Genomic DNA, 14,528 nt, shown 5'->3' on the forward strand with positions numbered 1-14,528 from the left:
AGGTGGTCATTTAACTGCATAATGACTGCCTTCTCTAAAATTTTACTTAAGAAAGGTAGGTTAGAGATGGGTCTAAAATTTTCAAGAGCAGAGGGGTCAAGATTATTTTTCTTAAGTAGGGGTTTAACTACAGCAGTCTTGAGACAGTCTGGGAACACCCCCGTATCTAATGACGAATTTACTATGTCAAGAATATCAATTAGCACGTCCGATACTTTTTTGAAAAAACTTGTTGGTATTGGGTCAAGGGTGCAGGTGGAGGGTTTCAGTTGAGAAATTATTTTATGTAAATCAGGTAAATCTATCTTAGTGAAAGATTTTAATTTGTTTATAACGGAATGTTGGGGTTTAGGAGGATCCTTAGTGTTGGGGAGATATACTATGTTATTTCTAATATCATTAATTTTTTGATTAAAAAATACAGCAAAAGCCTCACAGGTTTTACTGGAAGTACTTAGGAGGCATTCCTTTGAGTTACCTGGGTTTAGCAAACGATCAATTGTCGAGAATAAGACTCTGGGATTACTAGCATTGTTGTTTACAATCTTACAGAAATAGCAGCGCCTCTCAAGACGGACTGTGTTATTATTGTGTTCTGTTATTTTAACTTTTAATATTTCATAGTGGATAGTTAGTTTAGTCTTCCTCCATTTACGCTCAGCTCTACAGCATGTTCTCTTTAAATCAGACACTGTTTGGGTCTTCCATGGTATAACAATGCTAGAAGGGTATAACAATGCTAGAAGATTTTTTAACTGTCTTTACAGGTGCAACTATGTCAACAGCAGTTCTCACTTTAGTATTAAATCTTTCCACCTTATTATTTACATTATCCTCGCTATTATAGTTGGCACTATAAACGGATTGATTGTTTAGAATGTTTGTAAGTTTTAAAGCTGCTGATGAGTCAAAGAAGCGTTTTTTAACAAAATGCTTCTCATGAGTGTTTTCTTACATTATTTCTAAATTAAAAAGTAGAAGAAAATGGTCTGATAGACCAATATCAATGATCTGCTTTATATAAACTTTTAGTCCTTTAGTAATCACTAAGTCTAACGTATGACCTGCTTTATGTGTAGGCTGATTAACGAGCTGTCTCAAATCAAGAGTCCAGGATGTTCATGAATTCTTTTACTTTTTGGTCACACTGATTATCTAAATGAAAATTAAAGTCACCGACTATTAAGAGCATGTCATAGTTCGTAATTAAAGCTGACATTAAGTCAGAGAATTCCTCAAAGAAAGATGCGTTGAATTTCGGAGGTCTGTACACGGATAATACTAGAACATGAGAAACTCCATGAATAACAATGGCGAGATACTCAAAGGATTTGAATTTACCAAAACTGACATCTTTACATTTTAACTGGCTCGAGTAAATGTTTGCTAAGCCGCCACCCTTCTTTCCTTGGCGGTCCGCACGAGTAAAACTGTAATCCGGAGGTGCAGATTCAATTAAAACAGCCGTGCCATCTCAGCTAAGCCACGTTTCACTTAGTGCAATGAAATCAATTTTTCTATCCACATTACTAACCGAAAATGCTAAACCGGATGGACACAGGGACATCCGGCAATGGGCCGTGGACGCAAAAGACGTACTGCGCAGGCGCCCCACAAATCCTCCCCACCATCCCCCCCCAAGCAAGCAACGGGAACCGGATGGAATGCAACGTAAAATAAGAAATGAGGCGTAACGCACAGAAAAAAGGAGTCAGACCACAGAAAAAAGGAGCACGAAACCCATTGCACACGAAACGGGACACACACAAAGAGGAGGATTCAACAAGCCCCTAGCACACAAAAAAAAAGAAGCCGCGAGCACCACTCAAAGCCCATTGGACACGAAACGGGACAGACTACGGACATAGCACACGAAACGTACACAAAAACGACGATTCAGACCCACGACCACAGTAACATAAATAACAAATGACACACAAAGCCCCATTTCTAAATGAACCGTCCGTATTAAACATACGTCATCTCAACACGTTCACACTATGCAGCATAGATCTCATTACAATGAGGCACTATTAACCGTTCATCCGCAGAAAAGGCTCCATATTAACAGTGAGTGCGATCCTCCTTATTACTTATCCATATTTCTCACGCTCAAGAACAAACAAGTCATGAATTCACGATCACGGGTACAAAACGATACGGCTCGGATAATGGGACCAAACACAATTCACACTATGCAGCATAGGTGGATCTCATTACAATGAGGCACTATTAACCGTTCAACCGCAGAAAAGGCTCCATATTAACAGTGAGTGCGATCCTCCTTATTACTTATCCATATTTCTAGAAGAAAAAATGTCTCGGCTCCAAAAACGCAAAGCTCAACTAACACAGTTACAGAAACGAACCCAAATGGACAGACACACTGAACGTAGACGCATGCAGCGCGCGTCGCACGGCTTCAAATTGAAACGCCTCCCGTCTCAGACATACAGAAACTGCAGCGAGGGGACAAAATAAATAAACGCAGACGTCTACACCGCGCATCTGAAATGCCGGAAAACAAGCAGGCAAGGCTTCAAAAAGAGAAAGCTCAACTGACCGACATACAAAAACGGGCAAGGCTCAATACAAACAATGCACGCCGTAAACTACAACGGGCTTCTCACACAGCACAGGCAAATTGATTACAGCTCCAAAACAACACGTCCCAAATACTGGACATACAACGACGCGCCTCTCAAACGGCACAAGCAAAACATACACGTCACGGACATCAACAACAGACACCTGCTAAACGCTTGCGTTAGCTGACAACGCGTTCAATAATGAGTCCACTATTCAGGAAAATTCATTGGGATTAATGAATGTCATTTGCAATCATTGTCATTCACTTAACTTCCCTGAAGAAACAACTAGCAATACAAGTAATGAATTTACACGTTGTTCTCAAATGGGTCAAATTAGACTGCCTCTTTTACATTCATATCCTGAATATCTACAGAACCTTCTAACTAACGATGTACCTGAAAGTAAAAACTTTATGAACTGCATTAGATCCTACAAATCGCTATCCACTATGAACATAAACAGTAGCACTGCACGTGACATCCGTCTTGCAAAACTGTTAATTATTGATGAATGTACAATGTCATCCAGTCACTTACTCAACACCATTCATAAACTTCTACAAACGTTGATGAATAATAATATTCCCTTTGGAGGAAAGGTTCTTTTATTAGGAGGAGATTTTAGACAGTGCTTAGCTATTGTTCCACATGCCATGCGCTCAGCTATTGTTCAGTGCACCTTAAAATACGCAGACAATTGGCATTGCTTTCAAAAGATACAGTTAGTACAAAACATGCGATGTCCAGATCCAGATCATAACAATTGGTTATTACAACTGGGAGATGGTACACTTACCAATACAGATAGACTTCACCCAGATATTATTACAATTCCTCAAGCCTTTATCTGCGATGACTTAGTTACAGAGAAGAAATCTCATTAGACCAAATGCCCCTTTTAACACAACACACTATATTATGTCCAAAAAATATTAATGTGGAAAACATAAATACCCAAGTCATTGCATTACTGTACTTCCTGGAGAGACACAACTCTTTCTAAGCTCTGACAAAGTTGACTCTGATCACGACAATGACCATCTTCATTGACCTTACAAGTTCTGACCTGGAATTACCTTTTACACTTAAACGGCGTGTACAAAGAAATTTTCCAATAAACCTTTACACTATGCCACACACTTTATTGTTTGCTTTCTATTTGCATCATCTACACCTTCACACTATTCTATATCTCATTCATACATCACGCTCTTTGTCATTTCCCAACACCAGGGGTTGGCGAGCGAAGCGAGCTGGTGAGATAAATCCCACTTGAATTGTTCAATGACAGTGACTGGTTGTTTATTCTCCGTATGCTTTCCCTCACATTTTTTCAGTATTTGAGAAAAACTACAGTTTCTACTAAGAAGATAGTACATGCAGTTTTGAAAATGTATACCTGTGAAAGCTAGTTGTAGTGTGCTGACAGTATCCTACCACTGGTGCTGGATTTAACACTTTATCTATTCTTTTTAGTATAAGCCAAACAGCAGCAGCTTGTGTTTTCATTGCACATGAGCCTTTAGTGCTTATGCTAGCTAGCAGCATTGGCTAAACTTGTGTAGTCTGCTAAATGGTACACACACAACTGACTTTACAAGGTTGTTTTTGTGAATCTTTTGCAACAACAGTCTTCCTGCTTAGTTGACGCATAACTTTGACTGAATCCTTTAGCTGACCACGCTCATTTACTTTAAAGCCTAAGATTTTTCAGATTGGCTAGGTTGACTGCTACTTAGCGACAAATTTGTCCATCCATGTGTTTGTATATTAAACAAAGTACTTTTGTAAATTGTTACAGTACATTGATATTACTAATGGGGATACCTTGTTACCAAATGAAAAATTACTTGAATTGTAAAAAAAGCAACGTTGGTTTACTCAGTTAAAATGGTGATGCCCCCCAACCCTCGTGACAACCTCTTCTTTTAGCCATGTTTCAAGAAACAATTTATTGACCTGAGAACCCCTATGAAAAGTGCCTATAAAACCATTCACCCAGTTGGAACATTTCACATTTTATTGTTCTGCTGCAGTGGATCACAATAGAATTACTTTGGATATTTTGACATTGATCAACAGAAATAGACTCTTTAAAGAATCAAGGCTGGAATTGCTGGTAAAGCTGCGTCTAATAAATACTGCTTTGAAGAGGTGAATGCGATCGATTATTTTATGTTTTTATATTTGTAATTCATTTTGACAACTTTTTAGAGATCTGCTTTCTCACTTGAATAAAGATTCAAATTAAGCCCACTGTGATTCAATATTGTATAATAAAATGTAAAAACTTCAAGGAGGGAGAATCATTTTAATAGGCGAAGTGAATGTGCTTGTACTTGCGTGTGTGTTAATGCTAGCATATACACTGGCCATTTTGACACTGACATGGGTTAAAATGGTTGGATTATGGCTAGTGGTTGATACAATACAGTGCATTGTTACATTAACAGTGCATTGTTACGTTAAAACCATTTTGACAAGAACAGGACATTCAGCCCAACAAAGCTTGCCAATCCCATCTGATCAATTTCACCAAAATAACACTACAGTGTTCCTGCCTACCACACTACATGGTAATTTATTCCATGTGAGTGTAGTATAATTATAATTCCACCTTTTATATGCTGTTTTGATGGTGGGAATGTTAAATATAATAATCCATGGCTTTTACATTGATTTGTTTTATCGTGCTTTTGCAATAGGAGTGAAAGAACCATGTGACTAATCCCTGGTAACAGAAGGCACATACTTAAGTGAACACTATTTTCAATGTCTTGCTGTGGTATTCTAAGTGCTTGTTCAGTAAAACATGTAACAATTGTGGGAGCTTACTCTTCAGGCAGGAAAATGAAGGAGGGAAAAAAGCAATTCCACAGGCAGAGTGTCTGATTTTCTTAAAGAAAAGGATTGTAGTCATACATTAAAGCCACTGCTGCTTGTAATTATTATGATTGCCTCAGCAGTGCTGAAGCAGGCTTATCAAAAACTGTTAGAAGTGTTCTGACTGAAACCACACAACTGCATGTGTGATTTTTATTTTACCTCCCAGGTGTGGTTTGGACCACATAGTTTTGTAAATGTATTGGAGCATTTACTTTAACATAAGGAATTATTGTAGCTACTTCCAACATGGTTTTAATTAATAATAATAGTTCTTTGCATTTATATAGTGCTTTTCTCACTACTCAAAGTTTTATGTATTGCACATATGATTTAAAATGCAGATGTGAGTGGATTTTTTATCCACAGAAGAAAAAGATCAAATGTACATCCTTTACATACATAAACAAAACCGGCCCAACAAGCACCAGTGTATAAATATTGAGATGATAAAGATGTTTGAAAGTTCCATGAACTAGTTACGTTGCCTATACCCATTGTCTTACCATTGCCTTTGTACCATCTGTGTGCTCCATTCTCTTTATTGGTGGATATCGGTGTTTGTGAATTGCACTGCACATACTGTACAGGTGAAGTAGAATAGCCTTGTTTCATAAATGTGTTTTCAATACACTTTTTAAATACCTAACTTTAGCAAGCAATATCACAAAATGATTAAACTACTTGTAGACTTTTTAATTTGTTATGGCCAGAGTTTATTTTTTTGGTCAGGTCATTGTTAACACCTCCTATTTCTGTCTGTGTTTTGCATGCTCAAACAGGAAAAATTTTCTGAGGTGGTATTCACAAATAATGCAAACCCAACTAATTACATTAGGTCTTGACCTGGATATTCAAGGATACTTGTTACCATGTGCCCCTAACCCAGTAACTTCCTTCTGAGTTCATATGAAAGGATCTCATTTGATTTGACTTAGTTTTTTTTTTTGTTTAAACAATTTTATGTTATTTTTCAAAATTTTTTTTTTAATATAAGTAATAGTGGTTTTGTGTACCAGTAAAAGGCAGTTTGATTTTTTTTTACAGTGGTGCAAATTTAATGCAGTTGCACAGCGCTTTTTTGTGTTTGTATTTTAGAACAAAATCAGTATTTTAAAACGGTTATTTTTTTTTAGGCAAAGGTGTGTTTCATTTTAACTGGTTAGCTATATGATCCAGCTTTCTAGTATTTTTAAAGATTTTTTTTGTGGATTTGTAGGTTTTTGATAAGACTTTTTTGAAAACAACCAATCATCCTGTTCTTCTAAGGATTATTTTTTGCCAGTTTACTTTAACAATGCAGCATAAATGAAAAAGCTGGGTGGCATCTTAGAATGTGATATCTCTTTAAATACCAGGCTGAACTCACTTAACTATCTTTAGAAAACCTCAAGACAGAATGTCATACTTAATAACTCCCAATATGAGTTTGCTATTCTGCCAGCAGTGGCGTTGCTAGACCTGTCACCTGACCTCTTTCTTGCATTTTGTGGATGCAGAGCTGACATTATCTTCTTGACTGAGGTCATCCCTGTAATTTAAATACCACCATACAACTAAAAGTATTTATCAACAATCATTAAGAAATTGGCCTTGCTATAAACAGGTGATGACTTGAGTTTTTATACAAGAAACATTGCACTGCCTTAAATATGTTGCTATTTTAAGCATTGAAACCGTAGTCATTTTTTTAGTGACCTGATTTTGCTGTTATTGTTTGAAGAGCAAAATTTTTTAATTACATTCTACTGCTGATAAGTATATTCATGTGTATACATTGCGTTTGTGATTATAACCATTTCCTGTTTAAAAAAAAATCATATACATTTCACAGCTCCTCTCCTGAGTTTTTAATACTTAATAAATAACTTAGGCACCAATCATGATATTTTCTTGGGGTAGGAGCTAGGCAGAGAGACCAGTTATGGTCTTAGGGCTAAAGAGTTACAGCTTGAAATGATGTGCCTAAGCTTTTCAAAAGCTTGTTTCCATAGCAACTGTCAGCAGTAACGCATCCTGCTCATCGTGAGCGGACGTCTACTGAAAAACGTTTCAGTCCAGGCCCCCCACCCCCTCATCCACTCACTGTCATTTAGTAAGAGGAGCCTGAATTAACAGAAGCAGCATTCAGTGTGCGCATGTGCATTTGTTCAGGATAGTTGATCTGTTTGGTGCCAGTGTCAGATGTCAAATTCATAAGAGTTAAAGAAGGACTGTTTGAATCATGCTGTTTTCACTGGTGTGCCTGTAATACTTTTTAATAAAATGTGTGTGTGCAATGTGTTAAGATTTTTTACTTTTCTGACTGAAGATGTTTTCTTTTGGGGTTCTTGTTTTTTGAGTTCTGTTTATCTTAAATGTAAGAAACACAGACTGTAGTTGATAATGATGATCAGTGGGTAATTTTGTTGGGTCTTAAATCTTTACATATGTATCAAAGATTGAAAATAAATTTTCCACTTGATGTAGATTATATAGACCCTGAATAACTTAAAGAGAATTGGGTTATCTTTAAACGCATACTGATGTGACTTTATTTGTGGATTCACTGCTCCCCCTGACTCAGCTGGAGGGGAGTGTTGCCACCTGGCTTGTTGTCTTAGGTTTCTTTTTAATTGTTGTTTGCTTCAGCCTATAGCTTGTTTCCTTGGAAACAATTGTGTGCCCCTTGACTTCAGGAAAAAGCAACTTTGCCTTTCAGTGGTAGCACAAAATTTAATTAACAGACATTGTTAGCATATGAAACAGATGAGTATTTTGGGAAGGTATTTTAAAAGGATATCATATTAAGTTAGACCTAATGTATATATTGTATTTGACTACTCTTAAATATGTTAAATTTATGTTTTTTCTTTAAGGCATAACCATTTTTTTTGCCTTGACTATGTCTTATCCTAATATTTATGTGGTTCTTTTGGCTTTTCAGAACTGTAACATATATGCCTTTACACTTTATTTTTTCTCAGTAATTGCTTGTCTAGAGTACTTGTTTTTATACATTAATGCAGTCCTTTCCAAAACATTTACCATAGTGAACCCTTTCCCCAGGGTCACCCAAATTTCTTCTAAGTACTTTAGCTTAATAGATCTGTGTGCATACACACATAGCTAGATTTTAGAATGGGAGTAGTGGGAAACCTTCCATATGTCCATTTATGATCAAACTCTTTGACACACATAGCTAGATTTTAGAATGGGAGTAATGGGAAACCTTCCATATGTCCATTTATGATCAAACTCTTTGAAGAAAGATTATGTTTTTTGTTATTGTTAAGTCATTGAGAAACCAGTTAACTGACATTCACTAGACACTATTAGCTTTTGTAAAGTGCTGCATTTTAATGTTTTTATACAGTACACATTTCTGATTTTCTTTTTGTTATAACTGCTTTAAAGTCATAATTTTAAGGAGCTTTTCCAATGTTTGCAATGCTCATTTTAGCTGCCTCAGTCAACACGCAATTAATATATAGCCTGTGTCTTCAGTTAGTGCTTAGTTGACCCACAACATAAGTGCGAAATGAAAATGAAAAATATATAGATAAACCTGTGTTACATTTTTTGCTGTCAGTGTAAAGGGGGAACAAGAAACTGTGTTTAGTTTAGTCCTATTTATTATTTACTGAATACTGGCTAATATTGGGTTAGGCCCCATACATGTAGTCAGTTGTCCAAAGGCTGTGTTCTTTTGTAAGTGAACTGTACTTTGTCTTTATTTAACCCCTCTACCCCATGATTTCTGCGATCTTCCATCAGGGATTACTTTACCTTAGGCAGGCAAAACAACTTGGCAGGTGGGCCGTGGCACCAAGTGCCACATTTGAGTACCGAGAAGAGAAACGGAATATGTGAGGGTTAGTAACAAATTATAACTATCATGTTACTTATGTTTTAGTGCTAATGACTAACAACAGAGATGCTGTCAGATGCTGTCTGTACAGTTAATCAGCAGCTCTAGTCTGGGTATGCTAAACTGAAGTAGTGAGTCTTCAGCTGGGATTTAAAAGGTGAGACCGAAGGGGCATCTCTTATAGTAGCAGGCAGACCATTCCACAGTTTAGGGGCTCTGTAACTAAAAGCTTCGATCTCCCACTGTTATTTTATTAATTCTTGGAATCATAAGCAGTCCGGCATCTTGAGATCTTAATGTGCGATCTGGTTTGTAAGTCATAAGTTCAGACAAATAAGCCGGACCTTGGCCATTTAATGCTTATATGTTAAAAGGAGGATTTCGAAATCTGTCCTAAACTTAACAGGGTGCCAGTGTAAGGATTTAATAACTGGAGTTATGTGTTCATATTTTCTTGTTCTTGTGCACTAATCTATAATTAGAATATTAAATGGATCTGCAGTGTAACTGGTAGACTGCATTACATTTCCCAAGCTACCTTTCAGATATGACATGTACTTTCATTATGGTCATAACATGTGAGGGGTTATATTAATGAACATTAAACTGGCTTCAAAAACTGAATGAATGACAATAAATGACAATAGATTTAGCACATCTTTCCTGCTATCTGGCATAGTCGTAATTCTTTATGCTTCAAAGCACTAAATAAATTTTATTTTGGTAGTAACAAATTTCATTGCTAGTGTAGAGAAGCCAAATAGATGCTTTGTTTGAATCTCGCCTTGATTTTTGCTTACTACAAACTATTGTTAGCAGTGCCAGTGTGCACACTTCAACATGCTTAACAGTGGATGTGTGTGATGTTTTCCCCATTTCGATGAACTGTATAAACAGGTTAGAAAATGGATAAATACTTAAATGCTCACCTATAGACGTGCTCAGTGCAGTCAGAGAATGAATGCAAAGTCACTGTTCCTATTTTGGGGCTATGTGGGACACAACATTAAAAGTCTTATAGTTGTGCGAGTTAAATGATTACATCTCAGTGTGATTATTTATATTATTGCACTCTGAAAGCATGAACAATTGTGTTTCTGAACTAACTCATGATATAAAAGTATTGTGTGTGTATATGTTGTGGCTTTTTTATTTTTAAATAAGTATGATTCTCACAGTTATGCTGTAAAATTCTCCTGTGTGAACACAAAGCATTTCCAAACATGACTTCTCTTCTTTTTCTTTTTGACATGTGTTGATGTGGTGCTGTATCCTCACCACTGTGAGCCATTTTTATATGTACTTCTCACTTATGTTTTTGTTATATATTATTTTGCCTTTTGGAGTAATTTGTCTTCCTGCAGGCACGTATGAGTGCAGTGCCAACTCTCATTTAGTGCCACTGTTACTGTGCAAAGTCTAGTACTATCATGTTTTTGGAATATTTGTATCAGTTTCAAGCTCAAGTATCAGTTCTTGTGACATGCTTAGTTCTGTCATTATCATAAATGTTGAGTATCTGTCAGGTTTGTGTCAAGGTTCTGCTTATGGCTCCTTCTTTCATGTTTTGCATGCCACAGTCCATTTAAGTTTGTTGTTTTGCTTGCCAACACTACTTATGCATCCTTTTTTTTTATAGGAACATTTGGTTTTCAATGAGAATTCAACTGTTATTGTTCAGTTTACCATGGTACTGTATGTCAAAGTGTCATTAAATTCAGTTAAGGATGTTAAAATTCAGGAAATTTGGTAAATGTTTAGTCTAAAGTGTCAGAAACATGTAAACATTTGCACAGAGATCCTGTGCAGTGGAAGGCTGCACTAATTATTTCATGTTTTATGCTTATGTAGCTGATGTTTGATTAAACATTGGGAGGTGAGGTTTCATGTGTACAGCGTGTTTTCCTTTTGTTATTAAGATGCCTTTCTCTTTTTCCCATTCTCACACTCACTTGCATGCTCACTTGTTTCATAAAAACAAAATGGTGGCTTCTTGCTCCCTTAAGTTTTGTGTTCATTTATATTTGTGAAAAAGCAATTTGAAAAGTGGTTAGGATTAAATTTTATTTAAATAGATAAGACCTAACGACACCTTACAGCAATATCTCTGAAAAGGATGTTTAATGATTAAATCCATCAATCCAGGGATTTGTCCATTCCAGCAAGCATTGGGCATGAGGCAGAAACAATCCCTGGACGGGCATCAGCTTATTGCAAGGTGAATACAAGCACACACATACACACTAGCGTCATTTTAGTGTCGCCAAATCTGCATATCTTTGGAAGGAAACCGGAGCACACTGTGGAAACCCAGAAGGAAAACATGCAAACTCCAGGCAGAGAATACCAGCGATGTGACTCCCTGCGAGACAGCAGTGCTACCGCTCTGCCACCGTGTCACCCCCATGTGTGTAATTATTAGCAGTATATATTATTTAAACAAAATTAGCGATTTATCTGTAAAATGTAACACATTTTAATGCATTTCATCATGAAAATTATATCAAGTATAAATCTCAGGATTCTAAATGTGCAGAGAGTTGGAATATCATACATTTAATGTGTTCTGTGTGGTGATCTATTGCTGTTTGCCGCTGCTGTCAGGTCCAGAGGAAGCCATAGAAAAAAAAGACAGCACAGAAGACAGTATGTGAGACTTTTAAAATGTATTGTGTCAATACGATCGGGAATATGCGACGCTTGACTATAAAAGCACCACAAAGTCATTTGTATGTTGCCGTTTTGCTTCACTACATCAAACCATTCATCAAACATCGAAGCGCACACATCGATATCGTAGGATCCGCAAAGTGGCTTTCTGTCACAAGTAGATAGTAGCCAGAGACTCTGATGTCACATTCCGACTTTTATCTCACTGCGCCCCCCCGACTTTTTGCTGCTACTGCAACTTGCGCATGCGTCGCGTTAATTTCAGAGGATCTGCTCAGAGGACACGTCAAATGAATGCTGGGAACGCGTGAAGTATAAACGAGCCCTAAGAAGTTAGTAGGCCTATGTGTGAGAGAGGTACATTTACAAATATGCACTACCCCAAGGCAAAGCTGGAGTGTTTCAAAATGCAAGTTTTGCTTATTTAGCATGAGAATGAAAACATACTATTGCAGTCACATTAAGTGTAGAGGTACACTGCAGCATGAAAAACACTTGCTGGCACCTGCATGCTTATAGTCATATAAGCACGACCTAGCCACAACTTCATTGGAAATAGAGGGGTGACCTGTAATAGCACAAACTATTTGGTTTTAGATGCTCTACGTGTAAGCTGTTAAAACAGTCCAGTTGCAAGCCAAGCAAATCGGTTGTTGTAAATAATAAAGCAGCATGTGTTTACTAACCTTGACAGCTACTATACATGAGGATAAACATTGCTTATTGTACTCCCAATATTGTGTCCTGAATCCAAGAAGGTAATGACATTTCTTTTCTTACTGTGTCCATACTACATGCTCCAGTATCTCAGTCTTGGACAGCCATGGACTGAAAAGGTAGATTGTTTGCTGTCTTGGTCTTTGGCATTTAAGACTTAGCTAGGCAGAATATCTGACTTCATTAGATGGTTAACCAGTAGCATTATGCTATTACTAGTACATGAGTAGTTCTAGATCGCTAAGCTGACTGCTCAGCCTGCAGTCTTGCACAGTTTAAGTTGTTTAAGAAATCAGTTTTCTCATTGATACTAACATTAGGTAGACTTTTGCCAGACATGTATTAATTGTCAGGTTAGCTGCTGTTTCAAATTAAACTCTTTTGGTTGCTTATATTTTCATAATCTTTTAAAAATGATAATCAGTACTAAACCTGTAAAACCTGTAATTATTTTTCTCCATTTACTACGATTCTGAGCTTGCTGATGTGAAGTCTTACTAAACAATAGCATTTTTATTTTTTGCACAGGTTCCTCATCTAAATCATATATAACACAGTGAGTTGGTGATTAATGTTAGATTTGTGGCTTTCAAATTTTAATTTCTCAGTGTCTGAGAATGACGAACCAAGATGGCGTTTGTTTTATTTGCACAGCTTTAGAACAGAAACAAAATTCTTCAGCTAAGAATAATGGATATTAAGTGATAATGCAGAAAATAAACCTATTTACAGTATGCTGTCCCAAAACTATGTGCCAATAATACATAATTACAAACTACAGTGATAAAAGGCATATTTTATTTTTTCAATTTTTTGGATCGGAGTGAAATTTCTGTTTTAGTTGTTTTATGTATTTTTAGTAATTTCTTTATAGACTGTGTTAAGGAAAGTGGTTATTGTGTCTATATACGTGTGTTTATACATTTTTGTTCTAATAATGTATATAAAAATCTAGCAACTGTCTCGGTACCTATAACTAGTCTACAATGGAGATGAAATGAACTGTAGTATAATGTGTGTTCATTTCAAAATAAAACTTAAGTCAGTGTTTCAAAATTTCCACATTGGCCAGGCATTGGTGTGGCTCAGCTCTTACTGTTATTTTGAAAGTAGAGGGGGATAAAATACTTAATGCAGTGAGAGTCGCGTAGCCTCACGTAATCACAGAGAAGTGCCAGCATAACCGATCACTTTATGCTAAGAATTTGTTAGCAAACACTATAGTTGCAGTTGTTATTGGGATTTTGAGGTCAAATCAGTGTCCAGCAGTACAACTAAAATATAATTAATTCTATGAAATCAGATATAGCACATATTTAGAATAGAGCAGGGAAAACTGTGATGTGGTCTTTTTGAAATATCACATAATTGCTGTAATTAAGGCCACAAGTGCTGCTGTTATAATTCTGCAAGGGTTCAGGCATAAGCAATTGCATTTGTCTAGTCAGTTATGCATGAGACTTTCAAAGCAACAAAGACTTTAAAGGGAGGGTAGATATCAACCAAAGAAAGATATTCAGAAATGTAAAGCATCAGTAGTGTTTTGACTTTTCAAAATATAATTATTTTGATTTTTATCACAAACGACAAACTGTCCTAGTAACAAAGCCTGAAACCTGAATGTTAGAAAACCAGCATTGAAGAGTGTTTGCAAATAAGATGTCTTAAATAAAACAATCCTGTCTAATCTTTCTATTTATTCTCATGCAGCAATCATAAAATGTTTAGATTTTAATTTTATTAGTGTTAGCTGTTATTTTCTTTTCATTATTAGATAGCTGTTATTTTCTTTTCATTATTAGAGAATCTTCCTCCAG

General features: G+C 36.4%; 1 protein-coding gene across 13 annotated transcripts in view; it reads left to right on the forward strand.

Moving 5' to 3' along the window:
- The window catches only part of usp54a (ubiquitin specific peptidase 54a), a 307,359-nt gene that overhangs the window by 127,344 nt on the left and 165,487 nt on the right, over positions 1 to 14,528 (forward strand). The gene's annotated exons all lie outside the window — the stretch shown is intronic.

The sequence above is a fragment of the Erpetoichthys calabaricus genome, chromosome 2 (genome assembly GCF_900747795.2).
Source record: "Erpetoichthys calabaricus chromosome 2, fErpCal1.3, whole genome shotgun sequence".
NCBI lineage: Eukaryota > Metazoa > Chordata > Cladistia > Polypteriformes > Polypteridae > Erpetoichthys > Erpetoichthys calabaricus.